The sequence below is a fragment of the Dasypus novemcinctus genome, chromosome 2 (assembly GCF_030445035.2).
Source record: "Dasypus novemcinctus isolate mDasNov1 chromosome 2, mDasNov1.1.hap2, whole genome shotgun sequence".
Classification (NCBI taxonomy): Eukaryota; Metazoa; Chordata; class Mammalia; order Cingulata; family Dasypodidae; genus Dasypus; species Dasypus novemcinctus.
In genome coordinates, this window is record NC_080674.1 from 157,825,670 (window position 1) to 157,845,738 (window position 20,069).

General features: G+C 37.0%; 1 long non-coding RNA gene across 1 annotated transcript; it reads right to left on the reverse strand.

The window, feature by feature from the left end:
* Positions 1 to 431: 431 nt before the first annotated feature.
* Positions 432 to 1,096, reverse strand: LOC131280200 (uncharacterized). The gene is made up of 2 exons (XR_009187761.2): positions 965 to 1,096; positions 432 to 661 (listed from the first exon to the last, which is right to left on the reverse strand). It is a non-coding gene; the product is annotated as an uncharacterized lncRNA (long non-coding RNA).
* Between the last annotated feature and the right edge of the window lie 18,973 nt (positions 1,097 to 20,069).

Here is a 20,069-nt window from a genome sequence, read left to right on the forward strand (position 1 = left end):
CTCTTAGCAGTGTTGGTAATGCAGAAGCTAATGCTCAGAACCTGAAAAGAATTTGCTTGGAAGAATTAGTTGCATTGATAAGAAAAGAGCCCTGATCTCCTGCCTTTCTCCATAGTGGCCTTGATCTCACATTCTCCCTTCTTCCCTTTCTAAGAAAATTAGTTAGAATGATATCCACAGGAAAACAAATATATTTTTCAAACAACTTCACCAAGGCTCAAAATGTTGATGAAAATAACCCTCTTTGCCTTTAGATAATCCCTTAGTTTCTTACAGTTTATTGAATGTCAAGAGTTTTAGCACTTAAGACAGAAAAAATTACTCACTAGAATGAGGAAAAAGCTTAAGAACAAAGTGGCTTTGGTTATGGGTGGAAATTAAGATATTAGGACTTTACGGTAAGTCTTCAACAGACTGTGAGAGAAAACCACTCAAGATGCTCATTTTATTTTTACTAATCCCAGGAATATGTTTCCTGAAAACCTGTTTCCAGGGTCCATATCAAAAAAGAAACTTTAATGGATGGGACTGTATTTCTAACCCCCATTTTATCCATCTATTCTTTCTCCATTAATAGTCTGTTCCAGGGAACAGTTGTGACTCAATAGGTTGGGCTCCCACTTCTCACATGGGAGATTGCAGGTTGGGTTCCCAGTGCCTCCTGAAAAAAAACAGAAACAAAAAACAAATAAAACAAATGAAAGGGCCAACTTGGGGAAGCTGATGTGGCTCAGTAGTTGAGAGCTGGCTTTCCACAAACAATGTCCCAGGTTCAATCCCCCACCCCTGGTATTTAAAAATAATAATAATAATAATCTGTACCTCTTCTTCTTCACCAACTCCTCAAGAAAAGAAGAGCATTATTTAGAAATGATAAAAGTAGGCCTGCCTACAAATCCAGAGCAAGGTTTTTCTCTGCAGAGATGCTTAAATGAAGGGCCCTGGATGTCTTTACACTCCATACCCACTGAGTTCAGTCCTCCTATGAAGCAGGAGTCCTTCTTCTATCCAGACAAGAGGCCTATAGGGGCTGCAAGCAGTGCTGAGGGAGATCTGGATCTGGATGGTTCCCTCTCCACTGGTCACTTCCAGTGAAGCACCTCAAAATGATACATGGAGAGAGAAGTTATCATAATGCTTACAGTTGTCCCTATATCTGTGCAGCCACCTATACATGAGATCTCTAATTTTTGAGGCTCGTGGATGAGAGTCTTGGTATAATATAACAGCCAAGGAGAAATAAAGCAATTTGTCACCTTATGCCAACCCTGGAGGCTCTTTATGGAAGAACCTCTGGGAGCTGTGCCACTCAGATGTCATCAGAGTTATTATCATCAGATGTTTGTGACAAGTCCTGTTGTTGATCTTGACATGCAGTTCTGAGACAGGAGAGAAAGAAGAGGCCAAAAGGGCCTCTCAGGGTGGCTACCACCCAGTCAGAGAGAAAAGGGGTACACAGGACATTCTACTTAGGAGAACCAGCATGACCTGAGGCACTGACACATGAAGAATCATGACTTGTTCTGAGCACAATAATTAGTGCCAGGTGATTTAGAGCACATGATGTGGCTGTTGGGAATAAATAGGGTGGAAAGGCGAGAAAGGAAAAACAGCTAAGTAATGAGGAGTTTTAAATAAGAAGCTAAGAAATCTGAACTATATTTAAAGACAAGATAGAGACAACTGATATTTTTGAAGACAGAAAAAAATTTTTCAGAGTAACATTCTGAATTCTTAACTATCCTTCTCTGTCAACATGACTGAAGGATAAGAACTTTGATGTGAGAAAATCCTGAGATCAAATCCTTAGTCTAACACAAACTGAAATCTTCAGTGGCCTTTTTTTACTGTTTGCTTTTTGCATTTTTATCAAATTTTTGTACTTTAAACTCTCAATTTTTAAATGAGATTTATACTTACTCAAAGGGCAGTTATGTATTTTAAATTGTCTGTAACATAATTAAGAGGGAGGACAATGCACCAATCATACAAACATGACTTGCAATACATAGAAGAAGTTGTAAAGATTCATTTTTAAGTTAATGGGTAAAACCATAGCCATACTCCATTTTATGGGGCATTATATCTACATCTCTTGGGCAGGTAACTTAGTGTATAACAAAACTTCTGAGGTCATGGGAAGAGGTATAGCTAGATATCTGTGATTCCACAATCCTGGAATACCATACATAGCTAACAATAACAGTAAGTACTTTCACAGAACTTAATATGGGTCTGGCACTATTCTAAAAATGTTAACTATATTAGTTATTTTAGTTCTCCCAATAATATAATCTCAATTTTATAAAGGAAGATGATTAGCCATTTCCCTTCAAACCTTTTAAAATGAGAACAGAGGAATAAACAAAAAGCGAGATTTATTATGAAGAAGAAAATAGTTAAGTGACTATGAGAGATAAAGATATTTAAATATCTTTATGGAAATAGAATGTAAATGGAGGAACAGTATTAAAGCTGAGTGGAAGAGACATCCACAGTCATGAGTAATCTTGCAAATATCTGCAACAAAATGAGAGTTGTTCTAGCTTGAGAAATATCCTAAAGGTTCAGGACAGGTATGAGACTATCCTGGAATGTGGATGAAAAGAACTCATTACTACCAATAACTTCTTCCCAGTATCATGCTGCCCAGGCAGGGGTCAGGTGTCAATTCCTCAGGATCAAAATAAAAAGAATTAAGAAGCTCTTCTCTAGAGAAATTTAATAGTACATGATATCAAGTCTTCATATTGTGTTAAAAATATTCTCCAGTTAGATGGCCTGATCTCTTCACCATAAAGGAAAAGAGACAAGAGATTAATACAAATGCATTAAAAAATCTTATTCATATATCCCAGAGAACTAAAGATTTTTTTATGATGAAAATCAATGATTACCTAATATTTGAGAAATGATTTTAACAAGAGAAAAATCAAGATGAACAACAACAATAACAAAAACTCCCCTGGGGATGGATAATTTGGGGGGAAAAAAGCAAATTTAAAAAGCTTATTTATATGCTCATGGAGTTGAGATCATGTATCATTAAGAGAAGAATAAGGGAATATTTAAAAGGAAATAAGAAACTCAAATGATTTAATATGATTCAAGAAATAAAACAATAGAAGATTGATAGATAAAATGGAAAAATCTCAAAATTGAGAATAAAAATTAATCCATAGAAAAGAGGTAAGAACATACAAGAACATAAAAGATCAATTCAGGAGTTACAACATTCAATTAGCATTTCTAAGTAAAAAAAAAAAAAAGACAGACGATACTTATGAAAATCTACTGGAGTAAAGATTAATGCTGGGGAAACGGACTTTGGCCCAGTGGTTAGGGTGTCCGTCTACCATATGGGAGGTCTGCGGTTCAAACCCCGGGCCTCCTCGACCCGTGTGGAGCTGGCCATGCGCAGTGCTGATGCGCGCAAGGAGTGCCGTGCCATGCAAGGGTGTCCCCCGCGTGGGGGAGCCCCACACGCAAGGAGTGCGCCCATGAGGAAAGCCGCCCAGCGTGAAAAGAAAGTGCAGCCTGCCCAGGAATGGCGCCGCCCACACTTCCTGTGCCACTGACGACAACAGAAGTGGACAAAAGAAACAAGACGCAACAAATAGACACCAAGAACAGACAACGGGGGGGGGGGGGGGGGGAATTAAATAAATAAATAAATCTTAAAAAAAAAAAAAAAAAGATTAATGCTGATTCTGTTTTCCTCCCTAGCCCCAATTAAATAGTTAGCATCTTGCCTTAAGTAGGGGGGTGGGGGGGGAAGAGCCTACTACATACACAGGTTATGTTTGGTAAGATTACTACCTCCAAATTATCAACTTTAAAATACTGACTAGGTGTATCTGACCAATGATCATAATAATTAGTATAGCACACTAATGCTTGGACAAGAGAATAGTTAAATTCCTGACCAGACCATGTTTGCAGGGGCCAGGTAACTAATTCAAGTCAATAGGTGATAAGTGGATGTGGAGTCAAAACATTTCAATACTAATGTGAGGTGTTCCAGAATTTCCTTCCCCTTGCCACTGCCTGGTGATGTTTCCAAAACTGATGGGACAGTAAGTGAAGAGCCATGGAAGCTGGATGGAGAGCTGTGCCAAGCAATGCCAAACAGTAGATTCCAAGTCACTGTTATATTTCTATAACTTGTTTCCATCCAATTTCTATTCCAAGATCTTGGAGTTCCACCTGAACGCCAAGACTTGGAGTTCCATGATTCCACTGCCATCATGGTAATGAAAACGAACTGAGGCAAAATTAGGATATATGTTGGGCACACTTTGAACTAGTGTAACATGATAGTTCTATTAAAAGTCTGTGTGTCCAGGAAGGCTTGGTTTGTTTTGGTTATCTTTTTAGGGAATCAATGATTTTCCAGTATTAGCTTTACATAATCATTCTTACTACATATGAATAACTAAAGAAGATACAATGATACTACTCTTAAACCCTGGAGGAATTTTCTCATTTGAGAAGATACCTCATCAAAACTACAGATTCGCCATGAGCTTCTACCATTGACAGCCATATTGTAAATATGGCTGAGGACTATTTACAGATACATTTATATCTGAGCAAGGATGTGGCACAGACACAGAAAATATTCTTGCACTAACCAACCAGCCTCATGCCATTTACTTTAGGGAATAAAAACTTGTTTCAGTAAATATAACAACTGTCAAAAGCCGGGCCCAGGCAATATCTCAAAGTAGGCTATAGACAGCATCTCCTGTGAGGGAGTGAGAGCCTTTTGTGATGCTCAGGGAGCTGAATTTTATTCAGTCCAAATGATATGCCCAACTTCTGGGAAAAGTTCCAAAACGAATGGGATATGCTCTTCTTTTCACCTTCCTTTTTCTGCTGCTGTAATGGAAGACCATCTTGGGTCTAGGGAATAAGGAGTTTTGACTTTACAAGTCAAGTTTGAGATATCAGACATTTACCTTAGTTTGGGTTCCCCTAGAAGGTGATTATATGACAAGGATTTCAATATGAAGTAATTTATTGGGAAGGTAAATCCAGGAGACATTGGTAGGAGATTGGGGAAGGAAGGCAGGAAAGTGAAAGGAGCCATGAGTAGGGATGTACCACAGGGCACCCTGTGGAAAATGAATTTGTTTCCATGTGAGTCTCTGGGCAAAGTGAGAAACACATACTTCAGATTGATCCCACCAAACAGCAAGGGAGGGGACCAGATGTAGCTCAAGTGATTGAGTGCCTGTTTCCTACATAAGAGGTCTGGGTACTATCACCAGTACATCCTTAAAAAAAAAAAAAAAAGCAAGGGAGCTGACCAAAGAGGGCATAATGTATCAAACAAGACATTCAGGATTTCATGATATGGGTCTAAGAAAACTGTTAGAGAATAAATTGAAGGGAATATCCTTTCTCCAAGCTGAGAGAAAATGTAGAGAAGGCACATGAACATGGAATTTGGAGCTAACCTAAGTCTGAATCTTATCTCTGTGGACATCGTTATAATGCTTCAGCAAATGAGTTTACCCCTTTAAGCCTCAATTTCTTTTTCTCAAATACAACAGTCAGAGTGGTTTAAACTTCACTGGCTTGTTGTGAGGAAAAAAATATGATGAGGAATGTAAACCGCATGGCAGAATGATAGGAATCAATCAAAGTATAGGTTCCTAAATAAATTGATAAGGAAGGTAGGATAAAAAAAGAAAGATAGGTAAATGTAACATTTCCAGAATTTATATGATAAATGATCTAGACCTAACAAACATCTATAGAGCATTGCACTCAAAAACAGCAGGATATACATTCTTTTCAAGTATGCATAGATCCTTCTCCAAGATAGAACATATGTCAGATCACAAGACAAGTCTCAATAAATTTTAAGAGGCTGAAATTATACAAAACACTTTTTGATCATAACAGAATGAAGCTGTAAATAATAATGCACAGAAAAATGGAAAATTCATAAATATATAGAGATTTAAAAACATATACAAATAATGAGAAGTCAAAGAAGAAATTGCAAGAGAATTAAGCACATATCTTGAGAAGAATGAAAATGAGAACACAGCATATAAAAACATATGGGACACCACAAAGGCAGTGCTGAGAGGGAAATTTATAGCCCTCAATACTTACATTAAAAAAAAAAGGAAGAGCTAAAATTGAAGATCTAATGGCACACCTGGGGGAACTAGAAAAAGAACAGCAAACTAATCCCAAACCAAGCCAAAGGAAAGAAGTAGTAAAGATCAGAGCAGAAATAAATGAAATTAAGAACATAAAAAATAATAGAGAAAATCAACAAAACTAAAAGTTGGTTCTTTAAGAAGATTGAGAAAATCGACCAATCCTTAGCTAGACTGACAAAGTAAAAAAGAAAGAAGATGCAAATAAATTTTAAAAATGAGAGGGGGGACTTTACCAATAGTCCCTCAGAAAAAAAGAAAGATCATAAGAAGAGAGTATGAAAAACTGTATGCCAAAAAACTAGACAATGGAGACAAGAAAACATGCACCACCTACATTGACCATAAAAGAAATCGAAAACCTCAACAAACCAAGAACAAGTGAAGAGATTGAAACAATCAACAAAAACCTCTAAGAATTAAAAGCCTAGTTCAAGATGGCTTCACAGCTGAATTTTACCAGTCCTTCAGAGATGATCTAATACTAATCTTGCTCAAATTCTTCAAAGAAATTGAACAGGAAAGAATGCTACTAAATTCATTATATGATGCCAATAGCACACTAATACCCAAATCAGATAAAGATACTATGAAAAAAGAAAGTTACAGACCAATATCTCTAATAAATATGGATGCAAAAATCCTCAACAAAATACTTGCAAACTAAATCCAAAACTAATATGAAAAGAATTATACACCACAATCAAGTGGGTTTTATCCCAATTATTCAAGAGTGGTTCAACACAAGAAAATCAATTAGTGTAATAAACCACATTGATAAATTGAAGAAGAAAAATCATGACACTTTTGATAGAGTCAGAAAAGACATTTGACAAAATGCAGCATTCTTTCTTGATAAAAAGTCTCCAAAAGATAGGAATAGTAGGATGCTTTCTCAATATTTTAAAGAGTATATATGAAAAACATACAGCTATCAATGTACTTAATGGTGATTGGGGTGGGTCACAACTTAACTGAAGTAATCTTACCAAAATGACCCACTTATAATGTGTTCACCCCTACAAGAATGGATTGACATTAAGAACATGCTTTTCTTGGATACATACAGTTCCAAACTATGCAGTATCTACTTAACCTTTTTGTGGTGGTTAATTTCATGAGTAAACTAGGTTATAGATTCCAATTGTTAGATCAATTAAATAGGATGTTTGTTACTGTGAGAGTGTATATATGGGATTTGCATCTATAATCACTTGATTGCATCTATAATCAACAAAGTTGATTTACCAATATGGGTATTCTCCTTATTTACTCAGTTGGAGGTCTTAAACATTAGAACTGAGGATTTCAGAAGTCAGAAAGAAGAATTCTGACTCAGTTTCTGCATTGGTTCTTGCCAGAATTTCAGCCAGCTAGCTTCTTCTGAGTAATTTGGACTAAAGACTTCAGCATCACCTTCACTGGAGTTTCCACCCTTCGGAGTCAGGACTTGCTGGCCTCACAGTTGCTTGAGCCAATTATTTATATATAGATTAATATCCAGTTGATTTCCTGATGGTTCTTTGCGGCGGCTTGCTCGGTCAGTAGAGGTGGGGTCTGGCTGCGGATGAGGGGTCGGTCCAGCTTAGGACGAGGGGTCGGTCCCACTTGGGACGAGCGGTCGGTCTGGCAGCAGACGAGGGGTCGGTCTCACAGGGGTTGCGCGGTTCGGCTGACGGGGTCGCCCGGCGAAGCCAGCGACGAAGGGGTCGCCCGGAGAAGCAGGCGACGAACTGGGGACAAGGGAGGCCAGACCCTTGTCGGGGGCTCTCAGGACTGGAGGGCACACGGCAGAAAAACAACCGCTGAGACAAGGTAAACATGCAAGTCCAACTTTATTGAGGGAGAGGCAACAGTTTTATAGGGGCTGGGGAAGGCTGATTGGTCAAAGCCATGCCCTGTTCTGATTGGTTGCCGGTGAAAGGTCAGTGGGCGGTATGGGACGGGGGAGGGGTGGTGGTTAGGGATTGGCTGTCGCTGTTGCTGGGGGAAGGGGCAGGGTTTAGGGATTGGTGGCTGCTGTTGCTGGGGTGGAGGGCAGACTTGAGTTTCCTGCCCACGCCTGGCTGTTGCTGCTGTCGGGGGAGGGGAAAAGGGCAGACTGGAATTTTCCGCCCTGTGCCTGCGCAGGGAGAAAGAAGAAGAAGGGTGCCGCCCCACAAGGCATCATGTGGCGCCATCCGGGAGGAGGGCGGTCGCGGAAGCATGGCTGCCGAGAAGGGGAGACCCGAGGGCACTCTGCGCCCATGCCGAGCTCCCTTTGGGGGTGGCGGTGAGTCCGACCAGCCATCCTATTATGGGGGCAGCGGCTTGGCCTGCCGCCGCTGCTCCCCCGCCAGGCCAGCAAACCACACTTCAGCCCGAGGGGTGACCGCAGTTCTTATTCTTATTCTCTGGATATACATGACTAATACACTGCCATTTTTTTTTCCAAAGTGGTTTTCCCATACCATTTTACATTTTACATAACCACAGACAATGAATGCACTACAGTGTTAAACATCCTCACAACTCTCAGTCTGGAATATTTTAAATTTTAGATATTTTAATATATTTGGGGTGGTATCCCACTGTGATTTTAATTTGATTCTTCCTAATAACTTATGATGTTTAGGGTTTTTGTTTTTCTGTGTGCATTTATTAACCATATTTCATTTTGATAAAGGTCAAATATTTCTGTTTTTTTTTAACTTGAGCTATTTGTTTTCCTATTAAGTTTTGAGATTTATTTATATATTTCAGATAGAAGTTCTTTATAAGATTTATGTCTTGCAAATATATTATCCTAGTCTCTGGCTAGTCTTTTGCTTTCCTTAACGTTTTCAAAAAGTGGAAAGTCTAAATTTTGTTGAAGCCCCATTAATCTAATTTCTCTTTTTGGAAAGTGCTTTTAGTATTGTATCTAGGAAATCCTTGCTTACCTTAAAGTTACAAAGGTTCTCTCTTATGGTTTATTCCAGAAGATTTTATAATTTAAAAAAATTAAAATTTTTAATTTATGATCATTTGCATTAATTCTTACATATAATTTTTATATAGTGATATTTTTATTTATGGTATGTATCTAAAATGTGGAACAAAATTCATTTTTTTACATGTAGATATCCAATTGTTTCAGCATCATTTGTTGAAAGATTCTTTAAATTATCTTAGCAATGTTTTGCAGTTTTAAAAGTGTAGGCCTTACATATGTTTAATCAGATTTATCCCTAAATATTTGATAATTTTTATTTTATTGTGATGGTATTTTACTTCAATGCCATTGTTAATGTTCATAAATATGTAGGAGATTGAATCATCTCCCCCATAAGATTTATTCCTAAATACTTTATAATTTTTATTTCATTGTGATGGTATTTTACTTCAATGTCATTGCTAATATTGATAAATATGTTGAAGATTGAATCATTTCTCCCTTAAAATATATTCAAGTCAAAAACCTTGGTCCTGTGGATGTGCCCCCATTTGTAAAAAGTGTCTTTGATTTGTTATTAGTTAAGGTGAGTCAGGATGTGGATGTAAATCCATTTGTAAATAGGACCTTTGAAGATACTATTAGTTAAGATGTGATCATCCTGAAGGAGAGTGGGTTATAATGCAATGTGGCTGAAGTCTTCTAAGCAAAGAAATTGGACACAGAAGCAGGAACTAGAGAAGGAGACAGAGAGAGAGAGAGATAATTCACTGACAGAGGATTACCAGGTAGCTATCATTAGAATGCTACAGACTTTGGAGAAAGCATGGCCTTGCCAACACCTTGATCTTGTACTTCTAGTCTCAAGATCTATGAGACAATAAATTCTTATTTTTTAAGACAACCAGTGTGTGGTATTTATTATCACTGCCTTGGCAAGCTAAGGTAAATTTAACTGATGTAGTATAATGATTATTTATTCTGAAATATTACTAAATTCACTTACCTATTCTAGTAGCCATTTTGTAGAATCAATCAGATTTTCTACATAGATTATCACATTGTATGATCATGAGAGTTTTACTTTTTTCCAGTCTGGGTGCTTTTTATTGCTTCTTCTTCCTTTTTGCACTTGGTAGAAACTTGTACCATGTTGAAAAGGAGTGGTGACTGTGAGCATGCTTCCATTTCTCCTGCTCTTAGTGGTAAAGCATTCCATCTTTCATTATAAATTATGATATTCATTGTAAGTTTTTAATACCTTCAATCATGTTTGGTAAGTTCTCTGCTATTCCACATTTACTAAGAATTCTTATCAGAATAGATACCAGATTTTGTCAAATGCTTTTTCTATTTAGGGAATTGTATCTTCCTTTTTTCTGATAACAGGGTGAAATACAGTGAATGATTTTCAAATGTTAAACCAATCTTGCCTTCCTGGGATACATTTCACTTGGTTAATTGCATTAATTGCTTTATATATTTATTGAACTGTATTTGCTAAAACTTCTAAATATTTATTTTCATATGTAAAGGAATATTTTTTCACACATTTTTCCTTTGAATAATATTTTTCTGGTTTTGGTAACAATGCTTCACAGAATGAAAGTGATGTATTCCCTTCCCCCTCAATTTTCTAGAAGTGTTTGTGTAGAATTCATGGTATTTATTTTTCCTTAAATGTTTGATCCAATACCTGAACCTGGAATTTTTTGTTGGTTTTGGTTTTGGTCTTTAGTTGGAAGGTTTTCCAACAGAAAATTCAAATTCTGTAATAAATACAGAGCTATCTGGGTTATTTTTTCTCATTATTTTTATTAGAGCTGTTGTAGGTTTATAGAAAATCATGCAGAAGGTAAAGAGTTCCTATGTACCACCCCCTTACATACAGTTTTCCCTAGTGATTGATATTTTCCATTATTGTGGCAACTTTGATGTAATTGGTAAAACATATTACTATAATTATACTATTAACTATGGTCTATAGTTTACATTCTTTTTGGTGTACAGTTATGTGCCTTTTCTTTTAATTCTGGTATCATGTATACTACCTGAAATTTCCCATCTTAACCACTTTCAAATATGCATTTGAAATTCACAACATTTATATTCACAATGTGCAAAAACTTTTCTATCACACCAAACAGAAACTCTGTACCAATTAAGCATTAACTCTCATACCCAACCCCACTCCAGTAGTCTAGTTTTTGATTCTATGAGTTTGAATATTCTAATCATTTCATATAAGTGAGATCATACAATATTTGTCCTTTTGTGTTTGATTTATTTCACTCAACATGATGTCTGGAGTGAGTTTTAATGACTTTTGTCAATTGTGGAATTTGCCCATTTATTATAAATTATTAAATATGTGGCAAAATATTATTGATAATGTGTCCTTACTATTTTCTTGCTATCTGTTGCCTTGGTAATGATTTATAGTCTCTCTCTTCTTTTTCACTACCTGATCAGCATGGCTAAAGATAAAGGTCCTAGAAGATAATAATAATTTCTAAAAATTCATTATTTCAATTTTTAAAAATATTTTTGTATTTTATTTTTAAAACTAATTATTATTTCATTTTCTTATCAATTTTGTTAGGTTATTTTATTTGGTTTTGTTTCTGGAGAGGTTTTGGATCACAGAAGGTTCACAGCTGTGGCAGGGGAGGATCACTAGTGAAGGCTATGGTAGGGGAATATATAGGGAGGGGTTCATCTGGAGCATACCTCTAAGGTATATGAATATGTTCAAGTTTCATCGGGCACTGTCTCAGAGGGTGGAGACCCCACAACAACCAAAAGAATATTGAATTCCCATCCTGGGGAGTTCTGCTACACTCTCTAATAGGATGTCAAAAATCCCCTGAGTTCAAAGGCAGTGCCTAGTGAAGGCAAATAGACCATTACACTAGGTCTTTGATATTGATGCTTTTACTTATGAAATTTTCTTGTGAAATTGAAACTTTTCTTATGAATTTCCAACTAGTGTTATATATTGTCTAAGAGTTACCTTTTAAACTTCCTTGATGCTCAAATGTGGCCTCTCTGTAGGCCAAACTCAGCATATAAATGCACTACCTTCTAATCAGCATGGGACATGACTCCTGGGAATTAGCTTCCCTAGCACCAAGGTATTATTACCAAACACCAATTAGCAATGCATCTGGAAAAAGGCCTTGACCAGGAAGTAGATGTGATTCAACGAATTCACTCCCATCTGCCAGGGTTTGATGTCCAGTATCCTAGTGAGGGCAAGCTGGCCCGCATGATGAGCTGGCCCACACAGAGTGCCAGGCCACGCTGGAAGGCCACCCTGCACAGGAGTGCTGCCCTGCATGGGAATGCTGCCCCGCACAGGAATGCCGCCCGTGCAGGAATGCCAGCTGATGCTGAGAGCTGGCGCAGCAAGATGACACAAGGGACATAGAGGAGAGAAAATTAGAAGATGTAGCAGAAAAGGGAGCTGAGGTGGCACAAAAGAGTAATCACTTCTCCCACTCCAGGAAGTCCCAGGATAGGTTCCCGGAGCCACCTAATAAGAATACAAGCAGACACAGAAGAACACACAGCAAATGGACACAGAGAGCAGACAATGGGGGGAATGGGGGAAAGGGGGAGAAATAAATAAAAAATAAATCTTAAAAAAAAAAAGGGGGGGGTCCTTGACCAAAAGGGGGAAATGATAAATACAAATGAGTTTTTATGGCTAAGGGATTTCAAAGTGAGTCAGGAAGTCATTCCAGAGGTTAGTCTTATGCATGTCTCAAGAGGATCTCATTGACTGCCACAGAAAATAGTGCCTCAAATAGTGAGGCTCCTGAGGGTTCTAGAGACATCCAGACACTATAACCAGAGGAGACAAGCTCAGGAATTCAGCACCTGTCAGTGGGCCTTACTTTGGAATTTATGCTTCCCAGTGTAACAGAGTTAGCCTCATTTATAATTTCCCTGTACGTGGTGTCTCTGTCCCTTTTATTTAAACCTATAATTAGCACTATACTTGCTAAATATGTGTCCCAGGGACTTAAATCATTGGTCCATACATTTACCAGTTAAGCCTGGAATCTCAGCAGTATTGCCACATCTACTTACCAGTTCATTGGACTTACCCAGGACAACTAACAAGGAGAAGATGATAGACAATGACCATCCTAAGGAACAGAGTGTCTGCAACTGCAAGCAATATAGTTACATCCATCTGCCACATGGGATCTAAATCCCCTCTCAATTAGAAAGAGAGTGGGCATTGACATCCACAAATCCCCAAGATTGGGGAGCACACAATGGACTAAAGTAGACATTATTATTCCATTAAACACTTATTATTATTGTAGCAATGGAAGAAGTTGTATCATTGATATAAAGGCAGTCACCAACAGAGGTTCTGAAGGATGGGAGAGGGAAGAATAAGGGAGCATTTTCAGGACATTGAAATTGCACTATACGACATTGCAGTGACAGATGCAGGCCATTATTTATTTTATTATAACGTACAAAATTGAGCAAGACAGAGTATAACCTATAAAGTAAACTATAGTCCAAAGTTAGTAGCAATGCTTCAATAAGTTCTTCAATTGTAACAAATGTACCACACTAACGAAAGATGTTATTAATGTGGAAATGTTTGGGAGGGGGAAGGAGTGGGACATATGGGAATCCCCTACATTCTTTAAAATTTTTAAAAATAATTTTACCCTATATTTTCATGTAACACTTATGTAAACTAAAGTATTCTTTTTTTAAAATGTAATTTAAAAAAAAGATATATCAATCTTATTGATGTTCTCAAAAAATTAATTTTGGTTTCATTGATTTTCTTTCTAGTTGTTCTGTTTTCTACTGATGTACATTCTAATTTTTATTTCCTTCTTCAGATTACCATGGACTTAATTTGCTCTTCTTTTTAATTTCCTAATATGGAAACAAAGGCCATTCATTTGAGACCTATCTTCTTTGCTAACATAGTCATATAAAGAAGTAAATTTCCCTCTAAATATTGCTGTTACTACAGCCCACGACTTTTGATATGTTGTGTTTTCATTTTCATTAAGTTAAAAAGAGTTTCTGATTGCCCTACTGACTTTTCTTTGACTCATAGATTATGTAAAATGTTTTATTTAGTTTTTCAGTGTTTGAAGATTTTGCAGATAACTTTGAGCTATTTTCCAACAGGGAGAAACACAAATGGCTCCCAATATCCATAATATATTTACTTATTTATGAATCTTAGAATTTACTTTCTAGTTTTAAATATTCCTATCCAATCATTCTGTGAGAAAGAAGGCAAAAATTAGAATCCAATTTATGTATAGCAGTCTTTTTTTCCTTAGAACCAGGGTATAGAGTCCAAATACTATATTTAAAAGGTATTAGATTATGCTCCAATCCTACCTGTCAGTGAGTTCATATGTTTCATTTAATAAAATTGGTTTGTTTCATTCATTTCTATGTGTATTAATTTTTATGGTTTTCTCTCCATCCTTGTGACTTTCTTTTATTTTTGGGTACCTGAAATATTAACATGGTTCCAAAAGTCAGCACTGTGCCAAAAACATTTATAGTCTGAAGAGTGCCATTTCCACGATTCCCTTAACTTTTCCATTCCATTCCCACTGTAATCTGTATGTAACCAATCTCATTGGCCTCTAGTTTATCCTTCCTATACTTCCTTTTGTTCAATTTAACATAAACAATTACATTTTGTTACTTCCCTTAAATACTTATGGAAAACGTAGAAAGCTTGCTTTTCACAATCTACAGTATACCCCTAGAAGTCCCTACATATCAGTTCATAGGGATCTCCTGCATTTTTAATACAGCTCTATAGTACTTCACTGTTTGGATGTATTGAACTTTATTCAACCATTCTCCTATGTATGGACATTTCGTTTATTTTCAGTATTTTATAATTATAAACATTTTGAAGCTTCTTGTGGTTCCCAGAAAAGATCATGTTTTTGAAACTAATCCATTCCTGAGGGCGTGGGTCTCTTTGATTGGATTGGATTCAGTTGGGGGCCTTTCACTGGGTTACTTCAGTGAGGCACGGACCTTGGCTGGATCTTGTTCCTCTTGCTGAAGTCCTTTATAAATGAAAGACTAGAGCAGAGATATATAAAGAAAAAGCTGCAGAGATGGAGAGAAGGAACCCAGGAGCTCAGAGAGGAACCTGGGAGAGAGGAAGCCACAGATGGAGCAGCCAGAAGCTGAAGCAAAATGACCCAGAAGAGAAGCAGATGCCTCCGTATGTTTTGCCACGTGGAAAGAGTCCGGGATCACCTGCAGCCAGGCTTCGGTGAGACACTACCTGTAATGATGCCTAGATCTGGACATTTTCACAACCTCAGATGTGTAAGCTTCTAACCTAGTAAATTCTGATAATCAAATCCAACTCATGTCTGGTATATTGCTCCCAGCAGCTTTACCAAACTAAAATACTGCAATAAATAAATTTATACATATGCATTTGTGTATATTTGGAGGTATACCTTCAATGTAAATTTCTTAAATTGGTATTTCTGAGTCACATGTAAATATAAACGTATTTGTTCAATATTGCATAAAGGTTGTACCAGGTTGCATTCCCATGAGTAATGTATGAAAGTACCTCTTCCTATACATGTCTTTTGCCCATTCTGAAACTATTTTTTTTTATTTTTCTCTTTCCTCATTCTTAAAGAGTTATCGATATTTTAGGATATTAAACCTTTATCTGTGATATGTGTTGCAAATATTTTCTGCTAGTTTATCAGATATCATTTTTGTTTATGGTAGGGTTTTGATTTTCCATGAAGTTATTATTATTTTTATGTAAAAATATATCCATCATTTTTGTTATTGCATTTGTAATAATGAGTAATGGTCAGAATGTCTTTCTTATAATGAGAGTGAAGAAGATTTCTATTGTGTATTTTAGTATTTGAATGATTCATTTCATTTGTCATACTTAGATCCTCATCCACTGGGAGTTTATTTCTATGTACTGTGTATAGTATATATGGATATTTTTATTTCATTTTATTTTATTTTTATGAAATGAAAGTGTTTATTTTTCTTTTCTTGTAACTATATTTGTCTGATTTTCACAGTAGAAATATTCTGGCCACTTAGCATTAGATAGGAGTATTCCATTGTTTTCACTGGGATGCTCTCTTCCTTGAAAGGTAGGAAGGTTTGCTGTTTATTTTGGGGGAAGGTGCAGTGGTGCTCAGAGCTGTATTCCCCAAATGCAATCAATGTCTCATGATGATAGAGGAGGTTGTTGTTATGAGGGGAGGAATGGGGTGAGGGGGGTGGGGGGTATATGGAGACCTCATATTTTTTTAATGTAACATTAAAAAAATAAAGACAAAAAAATAAATAAAATAAAATATTCTTCAGACTTTCTAAGTTTTGGGATTTCTAACTTTTTGGAAGTTAGAATTTTCTAGAGTATCTAAAATTCCATCCATCAATGAGAGATAAGCATGAGCAGAGCAACAATAGGTTTTTACGAATTTCATCCTCTCACAGTCAGCTGTTCGCTTGTCTCCAGGTAGCACCTGCACTCCCTACACAAACCAGTTCAGCACAGCCCTAGTCTTGTCAGAATCAAGACTCCCCTAGTTTTCCCTTCATCACTCTCTTTCCTTTTTAGTTCAGCGTGTCAGTAGGAACTGACCTAGACGTTTTATACATTATTTCACACTTAATTTTTACAACAATCCTTATACATGCATTTAATCATGATAATCAAAGTGAAGAGGAAACTAAATCTGAGTCATTATTTTCTGAAAACAGCATTGTCTGTAAGTTATGCATATTACCCCCAAACACTTTTACTCTTCCCTTAGTGGTCTAGTAAATTTATAAATGAAGTAGGACTGTAAAAATGAAGGAAGGAATAACTAAATAAACAATGTAGTTAGCAAAGGAATACCACCGAGAAATTCTGTTGCTATAAACTGTTTCAGATAAGTACTTAGATTGCATTTCTTTATTCAATGACTTCAATATATGAAATCACATCCCATGCAGAAGTATTTCTTTTAATTAATTGTGTTTGTACTTTACTTACAGAAATTTTCAAATCATGTGACAAATCTAAGGTAAATTTAAGTTTCTTCATTCTGGATTCTGATTCTAATCTAATCACTCTCTTGACACAAGAGACTTAAAACCTCATCATGGTAAAATATAATGAAAGATTTCTATTTGACTTCAGTCATCTATCTTAATCTCTCTAGGATTAGATTTCCTCCCTTGTAGCATGGTAGTAGTAGAATGTATCACTGAAAAATAAAGGAAATAACACCTGACATTTGGCCAAGGTCACACAGCTCAGCAGGGATAAAGCCAGGATTAATTCAAGACATTCTCAAAGCAAAGCCCTCTTACAATAACTACACTTGAGTCCTCGTCCTTTAGAAATTCACAAACTCATAAGTACCTCGACTATGAAACTTCTTATGTTACTGGGATTGTGACACCAAGTTTAAATGAAAACTTTGAATCTCGGTATGAAGTTTGGGTTTATAACCTTATAATTTTAAGATGATGGGATGAGAGAGAACACTGCACTTCAGAAAAACTGGCTATACCAATGCTCAGAGCACAGGAAGTCCTGGACAATGATCAGGTGACTAGTAAGATTCAGTATTTTTTGTATTTGGAAGCCATGTGATGGACAAAGGATAGATGGGGGGATTATTTCTATTACTCCTAGGTTAATTTTATGGTATTTGCAGCCCCATGCCAAAGGTACTACCAGTGGATCCTCTTTATGCAGCAAATTGTCCTCCAGTCACAGCATATATTTGTACTGCAAATCACATATATGCATGAACGTTTCCTATGTGTTGAGCAGTGGTATGCTCAAAACAAAATACTATTACTCTCTTGTACTTCACAGAATTTTCAAATATCCTTAGCCAAGTTATTTTATTTTACTAACGCATGATTTTTCTTTAAATAGTCTCTTTTGTTTGAAGAGAAAAATCTCATTTTAAAAGTTTAGTTAACATTAAATTTGAACTTTTTTTACAAAACAGAAAAACTTACAGGATATTTTGCTAGATTTTTACAGAGATCATATCTGTAGTCTATGGATTATATTCAAGGAATGAATGGGAATTTTTTAAGTCATTCCATTTTTTTCAATAAGACACATTAACTAAACTACCAAGAGTACCCATTAAAGTTGTTTGATAGCTATAGATGGACATAGATACAGTTACAGATGCAGATACAGATATATATAGACATAGATACAAGCATAGATATGCACATCATTAACAGTGGTTTCATGCAGATAAAAATTGATAGTCAACTGTCTTTGAAATGGATTCCATTGAAATTTTGCTTAAAAATAATGCTATTCCTTTAGATATATTTTATCTCCATTTGAAATTGTTTTTAAAAATCATCCTTGTGATTTATAAAACTCTCTATGCACTGTGAATGTGAAATCTTCCTTTGGAAAAAATCCTTCTGGACTTCCAGAATCATGTTCCCACCCCTTGGGGATTCCTGCTGAGCACTGAAGAAGACGGTGTAGATAGATGCCCTTGAGAAGTGAGCCCATTACAGGAAATAAGTGCTCTTCAGAGCAAGTATTAACCTCAGAGAATGGTTGAAATGCTCTTTAAGTCAAAATAATAGAAACCGAAAAGCATAAATTAATTAGGTCTCTACCACTGGCTTCAAAGAAAGATGAATGAAAACGTATGGATGTTACTAGAGCATGTAAAACAAATCACAGCATCATTCCTTCCTCCAGCAGTTACTGCTGAATTCTGAGGCAGGAGCTAACTAGACAAGAGGCTTGGAAATATCTTTTTAGCTCTTTCACATAAGCATTTTTCCACATTCTGTATTATGTAGACATGCATCACTAAAAGCCACAGTCTAAGAAGGACCCATCAGCAACAGCCTAGCATTCTGGAAAATAACGTTAAGTTGGGAAGTGGACTTGGCCCAACAGTTAGGGCATCCGCCTACCACATGGGAGGTCTGCAGTTCAAACCCAGGGCTTCCTTGACCCGTGTGGAGCTGGCCCATGCGCAGTGCTGATGCGTGCAAGGAGTGCCCTGCCACGAAGGGGTGTCCCCCACATAGGGGAACCCCACGCGCAAAGAGTGCGCCCAGGAAGGAGAGCCGCCCAGTGCAAAAGAAAGTGCAGCCTGCCCAGGAATGGTGCTGCACACACAGAGACCTGACACAGCAAGATGACACAACAAAAAGAAACACAGATTCCTGGTGCCGCTGATAAGGATAGAAGTGGTCACAGAAGAACACACAGCAATTGGACACAGAGAGCAGACAACTGGGGAGGGGGGGAGAGAAATGAATAAAAAATAAATCTTTAAAAAAATTTAAAAAATAGAGGTCTCAGAGGGAGCAGTCCTGAACCCTACAAAAAAAAAAAAAAAAGAAAAAGAAAATAACGTAAGCTGATACAGAGGCACAGTATGGGCCTTGGTTCTCCCCTGGGCTGCAATTCCAAACTTCCCACAAAGATGGTTCTGCGATTCCTCAGCCTCACCTAGGAAACTGAGAATGCTGAGGGTTCAAAGACAGTCTCAACAACTCAGATGCATTACAGCAAAACTGGAGAAGATATGGGAGAAATGATACCCTGCCTTCTTCTCCCCTTTCCCTATCTCTCCTCCCCCTTCCTTCTTGTCTTGTAACTGTACTGTGTAAGGTACTGTGGTCATTCTAGCTGTTACTTCTCAGTCTACGAATACATGAGGACCATTTGTTGATTAAAAGAGCAAAATGGTTCAGCCCATTAGAACCAATTGAGTACAGTTCAGGTCCAGCAGATCTTATTGTGGGCCACAGAGGGCTTTGGCCCCAAAAACAAGAGTGGTGAAATGGCCTGAAATGTGTTTGCGTTCTCTATATGATTTGCATGTGTAAACTTGGCCTTGATCCTATTTCTTTTTCTTGGGGCAGAAAGAACTGTATGGACAGTCCTTTTTTTTTTTTTT